Raw genomic sequence first — 13,640 nt, 5'->3', positions numbered from 1 at the left:
ACATCTGGGCCGGGCCAGGTGAGTCATGGATTCACTGGATCATGGGGTGTGACGCTGCCAGTTCCTTTGCAGGAGGATGAAAGTGCAAGTCTTCAGGTCCTTGATGCTTCCAATCTTGCTCTACAGATATGAGACTTGGACTCTGACCAGGGATCTGAGATGGCCACTTAATTCCTTTGGTACCAGGTCTCTTCGAGGAATCCTTCACTATCGCTGGTCAGACTTTGTGTCCAATGAGCGGTTGCTGAGAGAGACTCAAATGAGATTTGTTTCCTGCATAGTCCGTGAGCGTCAGCTGCGGCTGTATGGACATGTGGCTCATTTTCCTGACGTTGATTCTACTCACCAGATTCTCTCAGCAAAGGAGCTTCGTGAGTGGAGGAGGCCAATGGGGTGACCATGTGCCTGACCGTGGAGTCAGTTGCAACAGGTTGATCAGCATCTCAAAGAGATGGGAATGGGCCGGGATTCTTCTTGGGGGATGGCCAGACGGAGGCCCCTGGAGGACCTGCGGAAAGTGGACACAGCGATGCGCTGCTCCGGCCCATGCTCCCCTTCCTGCCCTGACCTGACCATGGAGTTATCTGCGGCACGCCGCCCTACAGGATCGGAGGTTGGGAGGAACGTGAGCAATGCTCCCATCTTGGCTTACCTCGAACCCCACGTCCGTGACAATATCTATGAAAGTCTGTTGTTGGCTTAACGTTTAAGTTGGCTGAGCTTAAGACCGATCCCCTGTCGGACGGGAAATTAACACCAGGTGGGTTGACTCAGCCTGTCATCCTTCTGAGGACTGCAAAATGATGCAGCCATTGGCTGCATATGAAGCAATATATATATATATATATATATATATATATATATATATATATATATATATATATATATATATATATATATATATATATATACATACATATACATACATATTGTATGTGCACATCATCATTTAATGAGCTCTGTCATCTGAGCTCTTCTCAAACACAGGATTCTTTTTTTCAAACATCGAGTTCAATTGAAATGCCCTGAAGTGAGTCTTTCTAGGTGACAAGAAAGCAATGTAATGAGGTTGTGGCCATGCAATGGGTTTGGGAAGGAATGTTTGGATTTTGTACCAAAATGAAATTTTTGAAGTCAAGCTAAAGCATGTGCAAGGGGGGGGGGGTTGGTGGGATGGTTAGGGGGAAGGGGATACAGTGGGGAGAACAAGTATTTGATACACTGCCGATTTTGCAGGTTTTCCCACTTACAAAGCACGTAGAGGTCTGTAATTTTTTATCATTGGTACACTTCAACTGTAAAAGATGGAATCTAAAACAAAAATCCTGAAAATCATATTGTATGATTTTAAAATAATTAATTTGCATTTTATTGCATGAAATAAGTATTTGATACATCCGAAAAACAGAACTTAATATTTGGAACAGAAACCTTTGTTTGCAATTACAGAGATCAGACGTTTCCTATAGTTCTTAACGAGGTTTGCACAGACTGCAGCAGGGATTTTGGCCCACTCCTCCATACAGATCTTCTCCAGATCCTTCAGGTTTCGGGGCTGTCGCTGAGCAACACAGACTTTCAGCTCCTCCAAAGATTTTCTCTTGGGTTCAGGTCTGGAGACTGGCTCGGCCACTCCAGGACCTTGAGATGCTTCTTACGGAGCCATTCCTTCGTTGCCCTGGCTGTGTGTTTCGGGTCGTTGTCATGCTGGAAGACCCAGCCACGCCCCATCTTCAATGCTCTTGTTGAGGGAAGGAGGTTGTTGGCCAATATCTCGCGATACATGGCCCCATCCATCCTCCCCTCAATACGGTGCAGTCGTCCTGTCTCCTTTGCAGAAAAGCATCCCCAAAGAATGACGTTTCCACCGAAATGCTTCACGGTTGGGATGGTGTTCTTGAGGTTGCACTCATCTTTCTTTTTCCTCCAAACACGGTGAGTGGAGTTTAAACCAAAAAGCTCTATTTTGGTCTCATCAGACCACATGACCTTCTCCCATTCCTCCTCTGGATCATCCAGATGGTCATTGGCAAACTTCAGACGGGCCTGGACATGCGCTGGCTTGAGCAGAGGGACCTTGCTTGCGCTGCAGGATTTTAATCCATGAAGGCGTAGTGTGTTACTTATGGTTTTCTTTGATACTGTGGTCCCAGCTCTCTTCAGGTCATTGACCAGCTCCTGCCGTGTAGTTCTGGGCTGATCCCTCACCTTTCTCATGATCATTGAGGCTCCACGAGGTGAGATCTTGCATGGAGCCCCAGACCAAGGGAGATTGACTGTTATCTTGAACTTCTTCCATTTTCTAATTATTGCGCCAACAGTTGTTGCCTTCTCACCAAACTGCTTGCCAATTGTCCTGTAGCCCATCCCAGCCTTGTGCAAGTCTACAATTTTGTCCCTGATGTCCTTAGACAGCTCTCTGGTCTTGCCCATTGTGGAGAGGTTGGAGTCTGATTGATTGAGTGTGGACAGCTGTCTTTTATGCAGATAACGATTTCAAACAGGTGCAGTTAATACAGGTAATGAGTGGAGAATGGGAGGGCTTCTTAAAGACAAAACTAACAGGTCTGTGAGAGCCGGAATTCTTACTGGTTGGTTGGTGATCAAATACTTATTTCATGCAATAAAATGCAAATTAACTATTTAAAAATCATACAATGTGATTTTCAGGATTTTTGTTTTGGATTCCGTCTTTCACAGTTGAAGTGTACCTATGATAAAAAATTACAGACCTCTACGCGCTTTGTAAGTAGGAAAACCTGCAAAATCGGCAGTGGATCAAATACTTGTTCTCCCCACTGTATATATGACAATCGTGTGCCAGCTCGACTTTCAACCCTTTGCAGCAACTGCATGGATTCGCATTTGGAATCCTTTGTAAAAGCTCTGTGGTTGATGTTTTTTTCTTTGATTGTGTTTTGGAAAACCACAGTCTCTGGACGTTTGTTGTAACAATCAAATGGTGCACATTGCTTGTGAGAACATACAAACAACAAGCACACACCAAATTTGTCTCCAATTATAAATGCATACATGAGCACAGCAAAGGCCTTGGAGCAGCTGAACTATAATATGGCTGTGAATGAAACATTTTGTCTTAACCTCATGGAAGTGTGTTTGGCAGGACAATAACGTCCGAGATATATGTGTAGTGCTAAATTAATGAGAAGCACATTAGTATATTATAGGCAAATTTTATGGGGATGATAAATAATAATTAACAGAGTATATGGGGAGTCAAATCTGAAAAGGAAGCTTCATGAGGCAAGTGCTCACCCTTTCAAATGGTAATGCAACCACGTCATTGGAAGTTTTGATTAAAATGTGGATTGTGGTTTCACTAACTTTATCAGAGTAACATAGGCTTGGTGTGAAAGAGTGACACAGATCTGATGGCCAAAACCCCCTTAACCTGCCGCTCAATTTTTATGATGATACAGTACATGTTAAATCAAAATGAAAAAATGTTTTGTGAGTGTCTACAACCCTTTGAAAGATGCACAAACTCCTATCAAATGATCTTTTGTAATTCAAATGGCATCACTTTCTTTATGGTCTTAGTTTAGTCCTTGCGATCTCTGCTGATTCTGATATACCATACTCTGTTACAGAGTGTCGGTGCTTCCGAAGCAGTTTCTTGGCAAGAGTTATATTGGGTTGTTTGCCACTAGCTTACTTGCAGTTGTTCGGGCAGGAATTTGGAATTTGTTCAGTGTGCCAGCGATAACTCATCTATTCTTCGAGAAGGACACCGTGGGATCTTTAACATCCACCAAGTAATGCCGGCATATGAAATATTAGTTTGACGTCCATCCGAGGGACGGCGTACACACACACTGATCATCACTCTGCCTGTGAAACACCGGGATGACAGTTTATATGCTGGTTCTGGATTCAAACCCAGGCTAGACAGGTTCGAGCCCCGAGTGTGCGTACCTCTTGGCCATCCTGCCACCCCTTTGTGATTGATTGACAGCCTGATAGGTCAGAAGCCATCATTGTTGTTCATACATTGCACTCATCGGAAGAACTTAATAATGTACTTCGTGTGGACTGGCAGAGCTGCTGCTGAGCCATTTCTCAAATTTTGCATTTTATGCACATCCATCCACAGTGCCATGTTCAATGTAACATGACTGGGTGCAATGTCACCCTTTTCCATGATGTAACTGCAGCTCCTAAAGCAGCTCACTTGCTGTTCATAAGCGTTTCCTCACAAATGCCTTCCACTCAACATGCCTGGACTGGAAGCAAAATTAATTCCTCTGTCTGGCCAGTGTGAGGATTTCATTTGGTCCTGTATGAGGGCAAGACATTAATAACGAGAAGGGCACTCGGTAGAGTGCATACCTCTGCCACATAATGCCTGATCCACAAGAACATACTGGGCCCAATAAATTTTTGAAATATCATTCCATTTTGGCCCCATCTTTCAATGGTGAAGAATCACTTGCAAAATAAAAAATAAAATTTTCGTATTCGGATCTGGATCCAGATCTTCACCAAACTCTCACACACCCAACCTGTCCACCAAATTTCGTCCGAATACGTCCATCGCATTTTGAGATATCCTGTTCACAGACAAACAAAAAAAAGATGTTGTGCAATGCATGATGCTTTGCAAAATCCCAAAAAACAATAGTTGCCATGGATACGGCCATTTGATAATTTCCACAATTTGACCTCTCAACTGTTTTACATTATTGAATGTTTTGCATAACAAATTTTGTTAATACATATTCTAATTGTGGCTGAATCGGTGTTTTACATGTTTCAGATGGCCTTGACCTTGACCTTGACCTTCGAGTACATTTGACCAAGTCTTCCTCACATATACTGCACATACATACAAATAAGCTGTGCAAGTTTCAGCGAGGGTTTGATTATAATGGACTGAAAATGATGTCATGGAATCCGGTGACATGTCAAAAATGCTAAATTGATCGGTCTGTTTTCCGGTGAACGAGGGCTATGACCCAAAGTGTAAATCCCATTAAAAGTTCATGTTAATGGGATAGAAATTGATGATTTTATGTGACTGACCTTTGACCCTTTGAGCTTTTGGTCTCAGAAACAATATGCTTCGATGTTTTGATTGGTGAACCAATTTAGTGACCAAATACGAAATTTCTGTTCAACCTAGCAGAGTACTGACTCTCTGTTTAGCGAGAGATTGCACATTTCTTGCTGAAGAAAATATAGACTGTACATTCCAAGAAGACTCTATCATTGCTTGTGTGGTGTGTGTCGAAAGTGTCGAGGGGTCGAAAGTGTATGTTCTAACAGTAGTTACAGGTCTGAAAGGTTGAATGGGGGAGATAGTGACTTAGGCCCCTCTTCCCCCTCTTAGCCCCCCCCCAACAAGGCCCCTCTTCCAGTCAGTTGGGATGATGCCTCGATTCCAGGCAGAACATAGAACTGCATACAACACGAGTGCAGCATTTCCACCAGCCTTGAGAAGTTCAGCATGGATGCCACAGATCCCTGGAGCTTTACCCCATTCCAATTGGTTCACCGCAGCATGTGTTTCCACAAACAAAGATGGATCACAGTTGATTGGAGGGTCAGCAATAGGGATTGTAACACCCCTGACGTCCAAGGTATACAAGGTTCTCGGGCGTCTTAAGGGTCTTAGGTTTCTTAATGGTCTCAGGGTTCTTTAGGGTCTAAATGGTCAACGGGTCGAAGCGATCTCTCAGGTCAATGGGTCAAAGTGATCTAAAGAGGGTCTAAAAATTTTAAATGGTCTAAAAGGTATATTTCAACAGGAGTTCCAGGTCTATATAGTCTTTTAGGATCTCAGGAGCCTTGAGAGTCAAAACAGGATCTAAATTCTAAAGGGTGTCAAGGGACTTCAGAAGTCTCGAGGGTCTAAAATGTCGAAAGTACTGTATCTAAATAGGGTCTAAAGGGCGTAAAGGTTGAAAGGCTCTCAGAGGGTATAAACAGTCTTAAAAGGTCTAAAATGGTCTGGAGGGGTCTTCGGGGTCCAAAATGTTTCAGGGCTGTAAAGGTCTAAAGGTCTGTTCCAATCGTCCGTAATTAAGGCGGAATTAATAGATGTAGTTAAGGTCAAATAACAAGTAATTAATAGATGCACTCGTAGACCAACTCACATTCAAACAGTATGTAATTGATAGACATACATGGGTCGACCAAGACTTCACATCGGCGAGGGTTCACCATCCACCCATGTTTTTCGGTTTATATACAGTATATATTATATAGATATCAAGTCAATCTGATAAAAATTGACGATTTATGTGACCTTGAACCGTTGACCTAAAAAATGGAAAATCAGAGTGACACTTGGCGAAACAGAACGGCACTCGGGAGAGAGTATACCCCTGCCAGGCTGAACAGTTTAAATTTTGTATCCCACTGATAGGTCGGATCTGATTCCGGACCTTATCCCAAAATCAAATGGGCTTGTTCTTGTCACCGAACCAACTCTTCCACCTCATTTTGTCACAAGTCATCCACAACTTTTAGAAATATCATGCTCTCCATAGTTTTTGGTCTCATCTCTCAATGGTGAAGAATCACTTAAACGTTATCAGATATGGATCCGGATTTAGATCTTCACCAAAATTAAGCGTTGCTGTCCTTGGCCGACACACACATACACACACACACACACACACACACACACACACACACACACACACACACACACACACACACACACACACGATTGTCTTTTCATCATACAATTTTTGGCCACAGTTTTCAAGCAAACAGACAAATGCTACAGACCAACATACTTGGCAAAAAAAAATTTTTCACCAAGTAATAACAGGCCAGACCAACCAATATACTTGCAAATCTTTGATTCCACAAGTAACAAACAGACAGAGGGGTGAAAACAACCTCCGTCCACCTTTGGTGATGGAGGTAAATATTTATTAGTTGACCTGATTGACCAGGGGAGCTGTGATTGTTTATCCATTTCTGCAGTGTGAAAAACAAAGAAAGAAACACTTGCACAATCACTGCCTGGTGAGTTATTTAGCTGAGCACCACCATCATCGAGGTTTGCGAGCATTCATCTCAGTACATCTCAGGTTTATTCTTTGGTTCTGCAGCAAAAATAACATCACGACAGCCAGACAGCCATCAGGATAGTAACAAGGAACCAAAATGTCAGCTGTCGATCTCCTTTCCAAGATGGCAGTTGCAGTGATCGTTGGAAGTGGCATGAACAGGTACAGCCGAAACGATTGTTCTCGAAAAACAGAAATAATGCCCCTCCAAAAAAATCTCTAATATTAAAAGTTATAAAATTGATATAAAACTTTTTTTTTAAAGAAATGAAACAGTAAAATGATGTGCGTGAATAGAGATGAGACATTAAATATTTATCCACAATGACCGATTAGCTCATTGTAATTTGTATCAAAGAAGTTACAAAATGAGATTGAAATCAAAGTTGGGGAGGAAGGACATGCAAGGAATTACAATTACCAAACATCGTTTCTTCTTACCCATCCATATCCAGGTCGACACCCTGGCTGATACTTCTGCCGGTTGTTTCGTCATCCTCAGTTCTTCTCGACGATGGAACAAAACTTCAGAGATCTAACCAACGAAAGTGCAACAAATCCGTTACATTCTTCTTCCAGGATATAAAGCTCTACACATGGAGTAAACTGACTGTTCACATTCAGTATGTAGACCCTCATACCACATCACCTTTCTTTTGTGGGCCACATCAATCCCATCTTCACCATGTAAATGGATTTCAACCATAATTACGTCAACTTGCATGGCATTCTACTTCTTCTTACCAGATCGACTCACTCGCAACAGTGTCGGCAGAATATACTGAAGTGCACAAGCCCAACTTCTTCAGCATAATAGCTATATTCAGAATTTCATCACATAAAGCTATATAGTGGGGCAACTTAGCATAACAATTGTGCATTTTGTGAGGAAAGCACCAAATTTGTCACACTAGTAGCCTATCATATTATGAACAGATTTGGATATTGGGCCATCTTAAAATTTTTGATGGCAGTGGAAAATGGCTGCCACAGCCATCAGCGGCTGAATTTGAGATGGCCCAATATCCAAATCTGTTCATAATATTGTTACGGATTCGCGCCCGCCGGCGTGCTGACGGCCACGTAACTCGAATCGCGGCACGTCGCCCACCGGACGGACAATCCAGTCGTGACCCTCTCGGACTAACGCCGGGAACCAGTCACGGGTGGACCTTTCGGTCTCACCGCGATCGAGCCAATCAGCCCCCGCGTGGGATAGGGTTGCTCGACAAATTCGACCTACCTAAGTACCCACACGGAGGGTAGACCGGGCGATCGCACCTCGCCGCAGGTCGACTTCGGACACGGGCCACTTAAGCGACCCGTTCCGTACTATCGGGATAACCGAGCGGTGTTATCGTCGGCCTCGACGGTTCGATTAATTATCGGGCGTATTCAGCCCACTACCAACCCTTTACGTGAAGCAAGATGAGGATTCAATGAAAGAAATGATGAAGCGAAGCGGGAAACAGTTCAACACAAAGCACATTTATTCGCGATGAACGGAAAGCACACATATTCAATTCCACCAAAAGCACATAGAAAAGAAAAAGAAACACAATGCAATTTTACACAAAAAGCAAATGCGACAATGCAGATCTAATACCGATTACGCGAGCACACGGCAACACTTATACAATTTTAATTCACAGACGGCGCCGACAACACATATCCAAAACCAAGAAAAAGAATACCCTCAAGGATGAGGCGGGCCTGAGGCCGAGACCGGGTCGGGCCTACCCGTCTGGTGATGAGACGCGGAGCGGCGATGGTGCCTCAACTCCGCGGGCCTCGCGGACAGTGTCTGGTAGGGGGTGGGAAAGGGGCCCCCTTGGTCGCACTATCTCAGCGCGGGGGGAAACAGGAGGGGGTTGCTGATGCTCGGGGGAAAGGAGGATTTCTACTCTGCCTCGAGTCCCGCGACGAGCGTCTCCACCTCGACCAGGTCGCGCCGTCGGCCTCCCTGGTGTGCAGCTCCCGGCACGACGCGAGCACCCCCTCGTCTGCCCTCGCCGCCTCTCCACAGCTCCGTCCTCTTCGCTCCGACTCCAGCGCACACGACGACGACGACGACGACCAACTCCTTCTTGCTTCTTCTTCCCAACTCCACCGACTGCGAAGTCTTAACTCAGCTCTACTGACGAACGTGGTCGCTTATATAAGCCCCGTGGCTTCGCTCTCTCATCTTTGACCCCCTGCCTTCGACCTTTCACCTCGCTCCCCATTGGCCCGAGAAAAAGTGGGCGTGAATGCATTTTGATCCATAAATTTGCATATAGCGATCGCCCTCCAACGCCCTGGAGGCGGGGCCAAATCGCCCCTCGCTCACCGATTGGACGGAACAAAAGTGGGCGTGTGTCGTTTTTGAAGCGGAAAATCCGTGGTTTTGTACACGCTGTTCGGCGCGCGCCCTGCACGAGTCCAACACCGGTACCCACAAGCGGCACAAGAACGGTGGCGATGCGACGGTTGCGAGGTGTGACGTGAAGCGGCGCCGCGGTGGGTGGTTGATGTTGTGGTTGGTGGTGGTAACAATGGCGGTTGGTCCAAAATAAAGATAGTAAAAGAAAAACGGCTATCCTGAAGAGTCGCAGCACGCATAAATGACATGTATTCCCACTAGACAACGGGTTTGGGCCTAACTACACATATACTTACCGAGATATCTCACCTAAGGGACCTGAATGGTGGTTTGCGAATTTGGTAACCACAACAATATGATAGACTACTGGTGTGCCAAATTTGGTGCTTTCCTCACAAAATGCACAATTGTTATGGTATATTTAGCAAAGTTGTCCCACTAATAGCCATTATGAATCCTTCTCGAGGCAATATGTGCGACATGCAGAAAATGCCATCATTAATGATGAAAAGGTGATTCCAGATGTGGATGTGTGTGCTTACATAGGGGAAAGAACAGTCCATGGGGAAATCTACACATGTGATGGGCTACATGCATGTATTAAGCAGTTATACTCTGATTAAAAGCAAGTAAACACAGTTAAGACCAATCAAGATTATCTCGTTAAAACAACTGGAAGGGCATCATCCAAGGGAAACTATTCACAAACTTACTGATGCTGCACAGGGGGTAGAACGGGAGAGGAAAACAGAAACGGATGGGATTTTGGGTTTAGTTGCAATAAACAAAAACAGAAATGGGACAACAGGATTGTGGAATTGAATCAAGAAACACAAACTGAAAACTCCACAACAGGACCGGAGAATGATAGGAGGAAATGCTGCATCAGCACCCGTAGAGATAGATTTACCTGGTCACCAACTCGGATCAAATAGCACCTTTGTAAACAGAACAAATCATAGCAACAAGGATAGATTACAACGAGGAGGAGAATAATAGACAACAGAATGAAGAAGAGGAAGAGGAAGTTGACAATTAACAGCAGAGGTCAGAAGATGAGCTGGCTAAAAATAGAGGAAATCAAATTACTATCACCCAAGCAAAGACCACTCCACCGAATAAACAGCGATAAACAGTTTAAAACACAAGTAAGGAGAATAAATGAAGTAGTCATTAAAATGCTCCCAAAATCACCTCATTTGTCCGATTTATGAATCAGACAAATATCAAATAACTACAACATAAAAAAACAATGGACGAGACCCATTAGCTGATCATAATAAACTGTAAATACAACAGATAGCAGGGGAAATAAAAAAGACAATGATGAGGTCAATAATAGAAGAAACCAAAATCAAGAGTTTGAAAACAACCCGAAAAAGTTTGACCGAGAGCTCGGAAAACAGAAACAAAATGTGACAACTCCCCCTAAAAAAAAACAAAAAACACAGGACCCAGAAAACATTTTGGAAGGTTATATTTGAAGATGAACTAGCATCCGTTGAAGACAAAGTCTTCAATATCCCCCGCCATAGTACATGAGGACAAGTAGCAAAAGGCACCAGTTCAATTTATTCTTGATGTGTGTACCAAATTTCATAAAGAAATAGTTAATAGTTTTGCAACTATGCTCTGGAAAAGTGTTTCTCAACTGGGGTTCCCCAGAACCCTAGGGTTCCGCAAGAGGTCGCTAGGGGTTCCACGAGAAACACTAATAAATAGGCTAATGTATTTTTGAGTAGTTTTTGTTTGATTTAATATTCGTAATTTTACTATACACGTACGGCATATTGTTGGAAACTCCTTGGTTATTATAATAGAGGCTTCAACCTCATATTATTTGCAATTATAACAACCATAAGGAATGTATTTAACGATGTCTATTTGGCGCCAGTGTGAAACCGCCCTCACTGGTTAGTGGACGTCCTGTACGCGGCGGATTAGTGTATCATTGAGTGACTGACTCAAGTACGGGACGCATGCACGGTGTCCATCTATCTTCTCTGTGCTTCCGAGCGCGAAGTCTCTCTCTCTCAAGGTTAGTTCTTCTGTTCACCTTTATTTCTTCAGCTCTATTTGTTTAAGTTTTGTTGATCAAGTTACATGAGGTGTTTTTTTTTTATTTAAAAAAAGATTGTTTTTTTTTGTGAATTCAAACCTTGGTGTGAGGTCTCATAAACGAGCAGTATGTTTTTTTTTTCATTGCCAATAAATTTGACAAAAAGGGGGTCATTTTTTCCTTAAACCAGGTATCCGAAAAAAAATATATTATATTTACCACGTGAACTACGATAAAAATATAAAAGAACTTGATATTAAAATTGGTATATAATAATTTTTATGCAGGGGTTCTCTGAGACATGAAAACTATTTCAAGGGTTCCACAAGGGTAAAAAGGTTGAGAAACGCTGCTCTGGAAACAAAGGTTATCCTCAATTATTTCTTAATACCCAACTTGTTTCCATGGAAAGTGACAGAAATTTTTTTGGGGGAAATCTCTAAATATCAAAAGGCACCAGTTCACCACTTGCTTTATATGTGTACCAAATTTCGTAAATATATCTTGAGGGGATTTGTAGTTAAGCTCCGGAAACGAAATGTGATGGACGAACGGAACCCATTTCTGTATCCCCCGCCAACTTTGTCGGTTGGCGGGGGATAAAAAGAACGCAAGGAAGCAGAGTGGATATATACGACACTTGGAGAATACAAAGCACCAGCTGCATGAAATGCACCCACTGACAATTAACGAGGGAAAAAAAAATGAGAAAACATATCACAAAAGCACCGAACTTCAAACGCCCAGGCCCGGATGGGATTCCGAACTTCTGGCTAAAAGGAACTACATGCTCTCCACCCTCACTACGCTCGAGCATTTAACAAGCTCATCCAAGGGAAACAGTCAATTGATGGACGAATGGCTCACAGAAAGCAACACTCTTCTGATTCCAGAATCTGAAGAAACCCATCAAACCAACAAATACCGACCGATAACAAACAAACTGTTAACAGGTATAATCACCGATGCAGTTTACGACCACCTGACTCAACAAGGAGCGTTAGGAGGCAGAGCAGAAAGAATGTAAAAGGAGATGTTACGCAACAATCGACCATTTATTGTTAAACAATAAATCTGGTTCCGGTTTTTGAGGTGATGGTTGGTTCTCTCAGGGGTCTCTGCCGACTTTGTCAAAGATAAGTCTCCTGTCGTCGTTTCTCACGTTTTGACTGTTTATTTTGTTTCCCCCATGTTTACTGCGTGTTCCGAGTTGTTTTATTTCAAAATTTGTGCTATTTGGTGATTTTTTTTCGTCGGTCTTGTCATATTGGGTTTTCCTGAGGCCGAGCCGTGTTCCGGTCTACGTGCACGATCGTGTTTATTTGTATTTTCTCCTTATCAGTTTTCAGTTCAGTTCTTTTTTTCTCCACTTTTCCCACTACCCTCTTTCTATCCCTCCCAACTATACCCTGTGTTTCATTTCTTAAAATATAAACAAACAAACAAACAAACAAACAAAAAAAGCTTCTCCTCACCTTTCACTCCACATCACCACGTGACTTCCTGTACCGACTCTTCTTCCTCCTCATCCTCCTTTTGCCAACCGACCATCTTCCTTCCACTTTTGCCAACCCTCATTCACCACACATATGCATGATTTTTTTTTTACTTCAACTTTTCCTTTAACTAATCTTTAAAAAAGGAGAAAACAAAATAATTTTCTTTATTTCTTTTCACTTCTCACCTTACACCTCCCGCAACCACGTGTTTCTCACCCCCTCTTCCTCTTCCTGTAACTTTCGCCGACCGACCATCTTCCTTCCACTTCAGCCGATCCACATTCACTATTCACGTTCACGGTTTTTTTTTCTTCAACCTTTCCTTTACCTAATCTTATGTAATCTTTATTTTTTTTCAACAAACAAACAAAAAAACGGTCTCTTAAAAGGTTTCACCTTCCTCCTTCACACATGTGGTTCTTCTTCTTCTTCTTCCTCTTCGCATTCTTCTTTTTCATCTTCCTTTTTATCTTCTTCAAATTTATTAACCTCCGCCATCGAAGATGGACGGAGGTTACTGTTTTCACCCCTGTCTGTTTGTTTGTTTGTTTGTGAACAGTAGTAGGGTAAGAATACTGGTTCTGGCTCACTTTTCCCCATGTAAATGAAGGGGGGATTTTCAGCCATGAAATTTTTCTTTTTTTTCCCCTAAAAAAATAAATCCCCTTTTTAGCCCA

The 13,640-nt window shown here is 43.0% G+C and overlaps 1 long non-coding RNA gene across 2 annotated transcripts; it reads right to left on the bottom strand.

The window, feature by feature from the left end:
* Positions 1-6,819: 6,819 nt before the first annotated feature.
* On the bottom strand, positions 6,820-13,234 carry LOC147030915 (uncharacterized). 2 transcript variants are annotated; one of them, XR_015055822.1, is made up of 4 exons: positions 13,149-13,234; positions 12,940-13,037; positions 7,485-7,578; positions 6,820-7,079 (listed from the first exon to the last, which is right to left on the bottom strand). It is a non-coding gene; the product is annotated as an uncharacterized LOC147030915 (long non-coding RNA). The 2 variants fall into 2 exon arrangements; XR_015055821.1 differs by lacking the exon at positions 6,820-7,079 and having other exon boundaries at positions 7,086-7,578.
* Positions 13,235-13,640: the final 406 nt, after the last annotated feature.

This window comes from Eptatretus burgeri, chromosome 3 (genome assembly GCF_056783735.1).
Source record: "Eptatretus burgeri isolate ZD-2024b chromosome 3, Ebu_testis_v1, whole genome shotgun sequence".
In the NCBI taxonomy this organism is placed as follows: Eukaryota; Metazoa; Chordata; class Myxini; order Myxiniformes; family Myxinidae; genus Eptatretus; species Eptatretus burgeri.
Note: the sequence above shows the minus strand (reverse complement) of the source record. Positions and strands in the feature narration are given on the sequence as shown.